At 38.8% G+C, this 11,463-nt stretch overlaps 1 long non-coding RNA gene across 1 annotated transcript; it reads left to right on the forward strand.

Moving 5' to 3' along the window:
• The first annotated feature begins 8,023 nt into the window (after nt 1–8,023).
• LOC136182992 (uncharacterized) lies at nt 8,024–8,678 on the forward strand. Its single transcript, XR_010668835.1, has 2 exons — nt 8,024–8,129; nt 8,223–8,678. It is a non-coding gene; the product is annotated as an uncharacterized lncRNA (long non-coding RNA).
• The last annotated feature ends 2,785 nt before the right edge of the window (nt 8,679–11,463 follow it).

Below are 11,463 nucleotides of genomic sequence, written 5' to 3' on the forward strand. Positions count from 1 at the left end.
ACACCAATAAAACTGACAGCAGTATATCAAGGATATTAATAGAAATCCAATCTTACTACTTAATCTAATTTTATTGAAATAAAAAAATCAGAAACATTCAGAAGATAATAATCACCACAAAAATGTGATTAGTCAGCTGTTTAACAAGATGTTTTAATTGCAGGTTTTTCTGGGAATGTAATCATGCGAACACAACAATGCAGGCAGCAGGCAATTGCAGGTCGAGCCGAGGTCAATTTTGTCGATCGCTTGCACTAAACTCCTCCGTGTGAACTCGAGTTGAGGTAGGTTGGAGGAGGAGGAGTTTTTGCTGGAGGAGGGTGGAGGATTCAGTATGGCAGAGGTGTCGCCAAACATGATTTAGTTTTTGTTTCATGCTGGTGCTCAAGGGCGACATCTACTGGATCACAAAGTCGCACATTTTTCCTTTAAAGATTATGTTGTTGAAAATAGTAATGGACAAAAAGTTTCAAATGAAAAATATCAAACTATTATCTTTTCAACACGAGACATAGATGTGGAAAACAGAAATACGTAAAGTCTCCAGCAGGACGAGGATCCTTCTTTCATAGCCTCCCTGTGTCCTTATATGCAAATTGAACTTCCTCACAGTCTGATATAAAGACTTGACATCAGGCTGTGAGTCAGAGAAGAACAGAAGCTCCATCAGATCACTTCAAGTGAAGAAATGTTCTCTGTAGCTCTGATTCTACTGCTGGCTGCTGAATCATGTAGGAAGCTTTTTAACTAATGATCACATCAGACACAAAGAATAATCAGATGAGTGATGGAGATAATGATGATTTGTGTTTCCACAGGTGTGCACTGTATTGATCTCATCACACCAGGCTCAATGGTTGTGCAGCCTGGACAGTCTCTGACCCTCACCTGTCAGGTCTCTGGTTACTCTGTGACTGATAACAGCTATGCAACAGGTTGGATCAGACAGCGTGAAGGGAAACCGATGGACTGGATCTGTCATAGGTTGGGTGGTGGATCCTTTTACCAAAATAATGCTCTGAAGAACAAGTTCAGCTACAGGACAGACACGTCTGCTAGAACAGTGACTCTAACAGGGCAGAATATGCAGCCTGAAGACACTGCTGTGTATTACTGTGCTAGAGTCCCACAGTGAGAGACAATAACAGGAGAGTCGTACAAAAACTACTTCCTTTATTTACCACCATAACGGGGAACTTTCATATTTACCAGCATTGATACTGTTATCTACTGGAAGAGATGAAAATTCAGTTTCAACCTACATAATTAAAACTTTTTTCCTTAGTACTAGTGTTTGCAGACTTTGGAAAACACTACTTCTGTTTTTATTCAATGCAGCTGATTAAATTCTTTGCATCTGTTTGGAGAAACTGTGTCTACATTTGGTTTGAACTCCAAGCATACAGTAGAGATCAACACGTGGACGAAACATGTAAAGATTTAAAATATTCCACATGATATGAAGATAGTACACTAACATTATTAATGAGTAATTATATATAATCACATACACACAATATTACTGAATTAACACAAGAAGAGTAGAAAAGCTCTTTCTAATAGCATTTCCTTATCACCTATTTATTGATTGTTGCTGCTCTCTTTGATAAGATTAATCCTAAAATGAATGAAACCAGTTATTAGTAAACACTTTCAACCAATCTGATCCTACAGTATGATCACATATATTATATCTGTTATCATATGTAAAGCAGAGATGATTTCCAGTCATCTTTTCACTCTGCAGATATAAAAACAGTGAACAGACTCTCCTATTGGCTCCAGTCAGACCATCATTGATGCTTCATATGTTTGATTGTATGCAAACTCAGTGAGCTTCCTTGTTACTCAGCTATAAAAACTTCCCATCAGGCCGTCAGTGGAGTTCACAGCACGTCACTTTCAACATCAACCATGTTTTCTGTAGCTCTGCTGCTGCTGCTGGCAGCTGGATGTGAGTCTGTCTGCATCTGTTAAAGTCAACAGTTCTTCTTCTGCAGTTTAACTTGATCATTTCTTACTAAACATGTTCTCTTTTTAACAGGTGTGAAGTGTGAACAGTTGACACAGCCAGCCTCTGTGACTGTGCAGCCAGGTCAGAGTCTGACCATCACCTGTCAGGTCTCTTATTCTGTTAGCAGCTACTACACAGCCTGGATCAGACAGCCTGCAGGGAAAGGACTGGAGTGGATCGGTAGCGGATATCAATCCTACAGATTCTACAAAGATTCACTGAAGAACCAGTTCAGTATCGACTTAGACTCTTCCAGCAACAGAGTGACTCTGAACGGACTGAATATGCAGCCTGCAGACTCTGCAGTGTATTACTGTGCCAGAGACCCACAGTGACACAACCCATCAGTAGAGCTGAACAAAAACTACTTCCTCTTTTTACCACCATCACAATATTTCATGTGATTCACAGTCAACTATGACAATTCTGAGTGTTGAACAAATACTTATCAAGTCATCAACTTCATTTTTTTTTTTAAAAACACAGTTTCTCAATAAATGGAAGTTTAAGTTTTAGCCCCCTCTTTCTTCAGTGACATGGAAGACACATTCAAATTGTGAATGTAGACAAGAACTAATAATATAAAATATATAGAGCAGCAGTTAAATCTACAGCATCTCTATGATACATCCTAGAAGTAATCATTCTGTAGTGAACTATTTAGATGTGCATGCTTGGGGAATGTAAACTGCAGCAACAAGAAGAGTTTTATAACTTCATGTGTTGAAATCTTACCATGAAAGACTTCTGACATGTGGTTAATAATATCCATCAAGCTTTACTGTTTCTGAGCACCAAGTGTCATTAATGAAAAACACAGTTTCTCCCCTTGTGAACACTTGTTCCTTAAAGCCACCAGAGGAGGAGCTCTCACACAACAAATGATTTCAACTTCATTTGACTGTAACAGTAAAGAGAGAGAGAGAAACAGTCTTAAGGCTTTATTAGATCTTCTAATAAATGTGTCACTTAAATATTGTTTCAATCTCTATCTCTGATTAATTGAGAGTTTTAGAGTAATACTCAATTTTACCAGGATTTTGAAATATTTTAATGAACGTAGTCGGTTGATTTACCATCCTGTGTATGTAAATTAGCCTCCTCTTGTTGCCATATAAGAAAGTCCACTGGGTGTGTTAATGCATCAAGTTCTCACATCAGTTCAGCTTCATCATCAGTCATGTTCTCTGCAGCTCTGATTCTGCTGCTGAGCGCTGGATCCTGTAAGGAGCTTTTCAACTGTTTAGAAACAACTCATAATCAGATGAATGATGGAGATAATGATGATTTGTGTTTCCACAGGTGTGCACTGTATTGATCTCATCACACCAGGCTCAATGGTCGTGCAGCCTGGACAGTCTCTGACCCTCACCTGTCAGGTCTCTGGTTACTCTCTGACTGATAACAGCTATGCAACAGGTTGGATCAGACAGCGTGAAGGGAAACCGATGGACTGGATTTCTTATCAGTGGGGTACAAGTGGACTTCTTCAAAATAATGCTCTGAAGATCAAGTTCAGCTACAGCAGAGACACGTCTGCTGCAACAGTGACTCTAACAGGACAGAATATGCAGCCTGAAGACACTGCTGTGTATTACTGTGCTAGAGTCCCACAGTGAGAGACAATAACAGGAGAGTCATACAAAAACTACTTCCTCTGTTTACCACCATCACTGCACATTCAGCTGTATCAGCATCTTTAATTTCAGTTTAAAATAATCTGAGTATTGGTTGACTGAATATTGGAATCATATACTATGGTCAGGTTTTATACTCGATTCTGATTGGTCACAGGTTGTTGATTTAATTCTAACTTTGATTAGTGTCCTCTAAGTAGTTCCTGATAATGATCAAGGAATTGCTCCTTATAGTTCATGGACAGTTTATAAGTATTTTGAGAAAATTATCTATGATATATGATGTTGCCCTGCTGAACGTTGCATGCATTATTTTGCTGTGGAAACCAGAGTTTGTCAATGAAAGCTGATAAAGAAAAATGAAGGAGAATTATCCGTATATAGGGGAGAAAAAAAAACTGGGAAAAAAAGGAAGAGGAGTAAGCGTCGGGACACTGGCAGACATGATGGTAATGAATGCTGGTTGGAGGGCCCAACAATACATTTTTACCTATAGGGCCCCAACAGACTCTTGAATCACCACTGAATATAGATCATCTTTCCCGTTAGAACAATAATACTGACTTTTTCAACCTCATGCACACTTTAATTCAGATCATGCAAATCAGACTCAAAGGGGAAAAGCCATCTAACATTTAATTTCCAGTTCAAACAGACAAAAACTGAGACCCAAGTTAATTCAGTCCATATGAGGAGGAGTCAATGTAAATCTCTGATGTGTTCCTCCTCTACTTATGTGAGAGCAGAGAGGACGACAGAGAACAGTGGACACACAGTTGAACATGATGGACTATAGGACAGGACTGCTGCTTTTTACTGTCTGCTGGGCAGGTGATGATCATCACTCATCTTTACTCTAAAAAGTCTTCTGAAAGTGTCACATCTGATGGTTTTCTTTTCTGTCTCTTCAGGTGTCGATGCTCAGACTCTGACAGAATCTGAAGCAGTGGTTAAAAGGCCTGGAGAATCCCACAGACTGACCTGTTCAGCCTCTGGATTCACATTCAGCAGCTACCATATGAACTGGGTCAGACAGGCTCCAGGAAAAGGACTGGAGTGGATCGCCTGGATTCAGAATAATAATGACAACAAATACTACTCTCAGTCAGTTAAAAGCCGGTTCACCATCTCCAGAGACAACAGCAGACAGCAGATGTATCTGCAGATGAACAGTCTGAAGACTGAAGACACTGCAGTGTATTACTGTGCCAGAGACCCACAGTGACACAATCCATCAGTTGAGCTGAACAAAAACCCCTCAGAGCCTGAACACCAGTAACATGAAGCCACCAGAGGAGGAGCCCTCACACCAATAATGATTATAACAAATAATAATAATAATATATATTGAAGAGTAAAAAAGACTCATTTATAGATTCATGAAGTTATATAGGCAGTAACTGAGATTGTGGGGACTTGGACTGGGATTCTGAGGGTCACAGGTTAAGGTCATGTCTGAAATTGGTCTGGTAGCTCGAGAGGTGTCAGTTCACTTCCTGAGCACTACATAGGTGAACCTTCTTTCATAGCCTCCCTGTGTCCTTATATGGAAATTGAACTTCCTCACAGTCTGATATAAAGACTTGACATCAGGCTGTGAGTCAGTGAAGAACAGAAGCTCCATCAGATCACTTCAAGTGAAACAATGTTCTCTGTAGCTCTGATTCTACTGCTGGCTGCTGAATCATGTAGGAAGCTTTATAACTAATGATCACATCAGACACAGAGAATAATCAGATGAGTGATGGGAGATAATGATGATTTGTGTTTCCACAGGTGTGCACTGTATTGATCTCATCACACCAGGCTCAATGGTTGTGCAGCCTGGACAGTCTCTGACCCTCACCTGTCAGGTCTCTGGTTACTCTGTGACTGATAACAGCTATGCAACAGGTTGGCTCAGACAGCGTGAAGGGGAACCAATGGACTGGATCTGTCATAGGTTGGGTGGTGGATCCTTTTACCAAAATAATGCTCTGAAGAACAAGTTCAGCTACAGGACAGACACGTCTGCTAGAGCAGTGACTCTAACAGGGCAGAGTCTGCAGCCTGAAGACACTGCAGTGTATTACTGAGACACAGTGAGAGACAATAACAGGAGTCGTACAAAAACAAGTTCCCCTTTTTAAAATAATCCCTTCAAACCTGAACTCTGGTATCACTTGTTTGCCATAATGATTGAGATAAACATTACATGATCTCAGTTGACTGACTGGTTATTCCATTTCTCTTAAAATGCATTGGGTTGAGAGAGTGGGGGATGACATGCAGCAAAGGGCAAAGGTTGGATTCAAGCCCATGGTTGCTGTATAATTCCAATATTTGCTACTGCTATATTGTGTATAAGACTAACTGTGATGTCTAAATATTTCCCCAGGGTTTAATAGAGTATTTCTGATTCTAATTGATGTCGCAAATGATTGCATTAGTTACATGCAGTTACATGCATACAGTTACTTCTAACTGTGAGGAGGAGTCAATGTAAATCTCTGATGTGTTCCTCCTCTACTTATGTGAGAGCAGAGAGGACGACAGAGAACAGTGGACACACAGTTGAACATGATGGACTATAGGACAGGACTGCTGCTTTTTACTGTCTGCTGGGCAGGTGATGATCATCACTCATCTTTACTCTAAAAAGTCTTCTGAAAGTGTCACATCTGATGGTTTTCTTTTCTGTCTCTTCAGGTGTTGATGCTCAGACTCTGACAGAATCTGAAGCGGTGGTTAAAAGGCCTGGAGGATCCCACAGACTGACCTGTTATGCCTATGGGTTTACAATGAGCAGCTACCATATGAGCTGGGTCAGACAGGCTCCTGGAAAAGGACTGGAGTGGATCGCCTGGATTCAGAATAATAATGACAACAAATACTACTCTCAGTCAGTTAAAGGCCGGTTCACCATCTCCAGAGACAACAGCAGACAGCAGGTGTATCTGCAGATGAACAGTCTGAAGACTGAAGATTCTGCTGTTTATTATTGTGCCAGAGACCCACAGTGACACAGGAGGAAGTATCGCTGTACAAAAACAGTCAAAGTAGCATTTCACATTACATCAGTAACCTCACTGACTGGGATGTGTTAAGTAGCTGTACAGAATCCTTTGCTATTTATGTCTAGTGGACCTATGGAGCTTGTTCAATTCAGAATCAGGGATATAGTCCTTAACATACAGACTCAGACCAAGATAGAGTGACTGATTCCAAAACCAAAAACTGATTCGGCTACAAAGTAATGAGAAAATGATAAACCTGATGTAGGAGTTATTACTCTCTCTACATTAAATGGAGTGGTTTACTGCTCCTCTCTCTTACACTGCTAATGTCAACCAGAAGTATATCAGCAGTTCTTCATTTTATTGAATTACATTTTAAAAGGATACTCAACAGGAATAAAGCACAGACATACTTTCCCTGTCAGAATAATTTTTAGGTTTGTAATTACCGTAGGCTTCACCACTTGAACGAAAAATCAATACCCACAAACATCCAGACCTCTTAAATCTTCACCAAGGATCCTGGAAAGGACTTTTAAACCAAACGTTAAACAACAACAAATGATTAAATAGACTAATAAAACAATAGCCTTTTCTTTCTCAATGCTGGGTCCTTAAAGCTTGAGAGGGCAGATATAGGTTTGTGTGTGAAGACATGTGCTCCCCTCTTATTGTTGTATGAACTGACAAATCTGCGTCCTGCCGACTCACTCAGCTGTGTATTACTGAGTCTGTGTACGCTCCACTGACACAAATCACCAGAAGACCAACACAACTAATCCAGAGCAATGCAGTTCAATCACACATAATGTTGACTTTATAAAGACAACACACTCTTATAAGTATGATGTGAGGAATCTTTATGTATTCACAGAACAATAGAGGATTTTTGTTTTACCTGTACATGAGGAAGAATAGCGTGCTATAAACCCAATCAGACTTCCACTGCAGCCGACATCAGTGCAGAAAAAAACGTAGAGAAGCTTGATTGTTCCTGAATATTTATAGATTAATGTTGTGTATCGTGATCCCAAGAAATGCTTGGGGAAACATTTAATTCAGTGCTCATGGAATCGGGTAGAAAATATCATCTGATAACATATCTACATTAACAATGTAGCTTCATCTCAAACACACAAGCTACAATATTCCCTTTTGCATATCAAGATGAAAAGTAAGAGATTATCATTTCAAGAAAAAAACATGCTTTGGCGATTTGCCATGACTGTGATATTTTAGAGTTTGCTCTGTTGCTGAAGATATTCTCTTCTTATGGAAATGTATCAGTCACAGTTTCTCTTTTGAACCTGTAGAGGGAGGTCTATGCAAACTCGTCCTCTCTTATAAACACACCGTCAGTAACTTGGGGCAGATCAATCGGACAGTTCTGAACACTTTTGAAAATCTGAGATCAGACAGCACTGAACAGAGGAATGGGTAAAAGTAGTATCTGGAGTTTATTACTTGTAGTTACTATTCATAGTGAGACAATCTATCCTGCTTTAATACTTTGTGTAAATGTCAAACCTTTTTTTCAAGTTTTGTTGATAATGATCAATATTTCTATGACAACAGGAGTTTGGAGTGAGATCAGACTGGAGCAGTCTCCCTCTGAGGTGAAAAGACCTGGAGAGACAGTGAAGATGTCATGTATCATATCTGGGTTTGACATGACGAGCGACTATATCCACTGGATCCGACAGAAACCAGGGAGAGCTCTGGAGTGGATTGGGAGAATGGATACTGGCAGCAATGCTGCTAGCTTTGCAAGCTCCTTTCAAAGTCGCTTCAGTATGACAGAAGATGTGCCCAGCAGCACTCAGTTCCTCCAGATCCAGACACTGACAGCAGCAGATTCTGCTGTTTACTTCTGTGCTCGTGATGACACAGTGAGTGAGGACAGTGGAGCAGCTGCACAAAAACCTCCACAGAGAATCAGCAGTGTGATCTCAATCATATCTGTTTTTTCATACCATCATACTAAGAGTTATTGATTTGATTTACCAAGAAAAAGAAGACATGAGACAAGTCTACAGTGTTCACTGAATTACGTTATTTAAATAGACCAAACATAAATCATAGTGCAAGTGTGAAATCCAGTGCAAGCAAGCAGTTGGCAACATTTGGCAATAGTGGCAAGATCGGAAGAATCCTGGCTGGGCTGAGAAAGTAAAATAAATAATTAGAACCCGACAGATTAATCAGCCAGCCAATAATGTCGGCCGATATTTCGTTTAATATTAAATATAGATATATAGATATTTACTATTGGTATTGGCTAATGTTATTGCAGATATGTGTCGATATCACTGCAGTTATTCACCAGTCAAATCGCCTTTTAGTTGAGTGTCATTGTATTACACTATCAGTTCTCTTTCACCAGTAGAGGGCGCTCTTTGGATTACAACAAGCATTATTACTCCAAAGAGTCAAGTGAAGCACGTCCATGCGCAGTTACTTTTCAGTTCAGTGAGCATCTTGTCTTCATGAAATATCTTTTCCACAAGTGGTATCACTGCATTTGAGGTATAAACAAAATACATTCGTATATATCTATATTATCTATCCAGCTCTACAAACAGAAAATACATTTAAGAAAGATATCGGCCAATATATCAGTACCAGTTTTTTTTCTCTTCCTAATATTGATATCTGTATCGGCCCTGAAAATCACTTATTGCTCAGGTCCTACGAACAATCACAACAACCACAACAGATAATACAGACTTATGGCTACAATGCCAATTATGTGTAATATAAGTGAATATATGATTAAACTCATATGAATAATTGCAGTCAATCAGGTCTCATATTCTTCTTTTCTCTGTTTACTGCCTGGTCACTGATGGAATTTATTTCCAGTTCCTGTGAGCAGTTTTTTTAGCTTGTTATTGAACGGACTAAAAGTAATATTCCTATGAACGTCCTACAAAAGCAAATGAGATGATCTGGAAGAAGATTGTTCTTTTTTTATTCTTTGTAATCTCTTTCACCGCAGGGTGTTTATCGGGAAAGACGATACACAGCACTCTGCCAAACTCCACACAAATGATTCATAAGTGATGTTTTGATGGTTAAAAGACAGCAGGAGGATTTATTTTATCAGAAAATACAACTTTTCTGCAGCACGGGACAAAATCAGCATAAAGAGAAGATATGCTGCGTTGACAAATATCAAACACAAATGAAAAGTTCTTCACTGTTAATTTAAGCTAGCAGAGACGAAGAAAAATCTCCTGGTAATGCAGCTGTTTCCTTGAAAGCATTAGAAAACGGCTTTCTTGGCATTACAACTCTATGCAGGACAGGGTTTTAAGTAAACATGACTTTGTCTGGATTTTAACTGCTGCTGGGGAGGACCTCAGAATTTTTTCCCCACATTAATATTCACCAACTTTTAATTTTGTGGATATTCACAAGACCTCATACTGTGTGACGAGAGGTAAGACTACCGTTGAGCTGAGATATATTTAAGTTTTCAATAGGAGGTCTCTGTGTGAAAGTATAAAATAAATATAAAATAAATCGCAGGAAAATTGACCTTCGTAGGACTTTATTTTCGCAATGAAGATTAAATTGTTGACCGTTGATATTGAGAGCATAGCTCATGAAATAACTTTCTCCCACAAATTGGCAACTATTAAACAATAGGCTTACATAAATATTCTAAATACTCATTTAATACATTATATATACAAATTATATTGTTATCATGACATCTTAAGGTTTTGCTTATGTGAGGTTCTTTCATTAGTATGTTCACCTCCAATCCGTTGACTGGTGTTGACCAGACAAACAAAAATAAGATGAATGTTAGATTTTCTCATATTGTTTTCAAAATATTGTCTTATATTTGTTTACTGTGCAAGCTGGCTAAATAAATTCAAAAAGTTGAAAGGTGTGAGGATTTCTGGAATCAACGTTATCTACATTTTATTTAATCAGTAACCGTTTCTTTATTAAGTACAATTTAAAAATATATATATTATTCAAACATTTGTTTCTGACAAGGATACAGGTTTAAGGAATGTGTTTTCATAATACCTCCATTTTCCGTCTATTAAAGACAATCTGGTATCCACGATTATGTGACTCTTAATAAAGATGGAAAATTATTTTTAATACTTTATAGACTGAATAAATAAAATATCGGGGGGAAAAATTGCAGCTTAAAACAAAACATCAAAATAATGTAAAACAATGAGATAGTTATGAGATAGGGGCGGGCAGTAGCTCAGTCTGTAGGGACTTTGGTTGGGAAGCGGAGGGTCAGCAGCTCATTCCCCCTCACTCTGACTATTTGATTGATTGATCTAACATAGAGCACTTTGGGTCTGCCTTTTGTTATTCTGTCATTAAAATATAAAATCTATTTTGTTTACATTTAAAAAAGGCAGTTGTGATAATAATCAGTAATTTCTATTAATTTGGCTTTATAAAATCTTTTCTAAAGGAACTGCACCGACTCTGTTCCCTGTGGTTCAATGTGGCTCTGGGACTGGAAATCAAATCACTGTTGGTTGTCTGGCTCATGACTTCATCCCAAAGAGTACTTTCCAGTGGACGGATGACAGCGGGACCAGTTTACCTTCTGTACAACATCCTGCAACTGTCAATGACAACAAATTCACAGGTCTTAGTCTGGCCCGAGTATCCAAATCTGACTGGGATTCAGGGAACTCTTTTAACTGTGCTTTGACGTATCCTGGAGGATCCAAAAGTGTAAAAGTTGAAAGTAGGTGATTTTTAACCTTCTATCATGGCTCTTTTACGTTTTGTCCAAATGCATTTTCTTGTTTTTATGTTCAGAATTGTC

The sequence above is a fragment of the Labrus bergylta genome, chromosome 16, assembly GCF_963930695.1.
Source record: "Labrus bergylta chromosome 16, fLabBer1.1, whole genome shotgun sequence".
Classification (NCBI taxonomy): domain Eukaryota; kingdom Metazoa; phylum Chordata; class Actinopteri; order Labriformes; family Labridae; genus Labrus; species Labrus bergylta.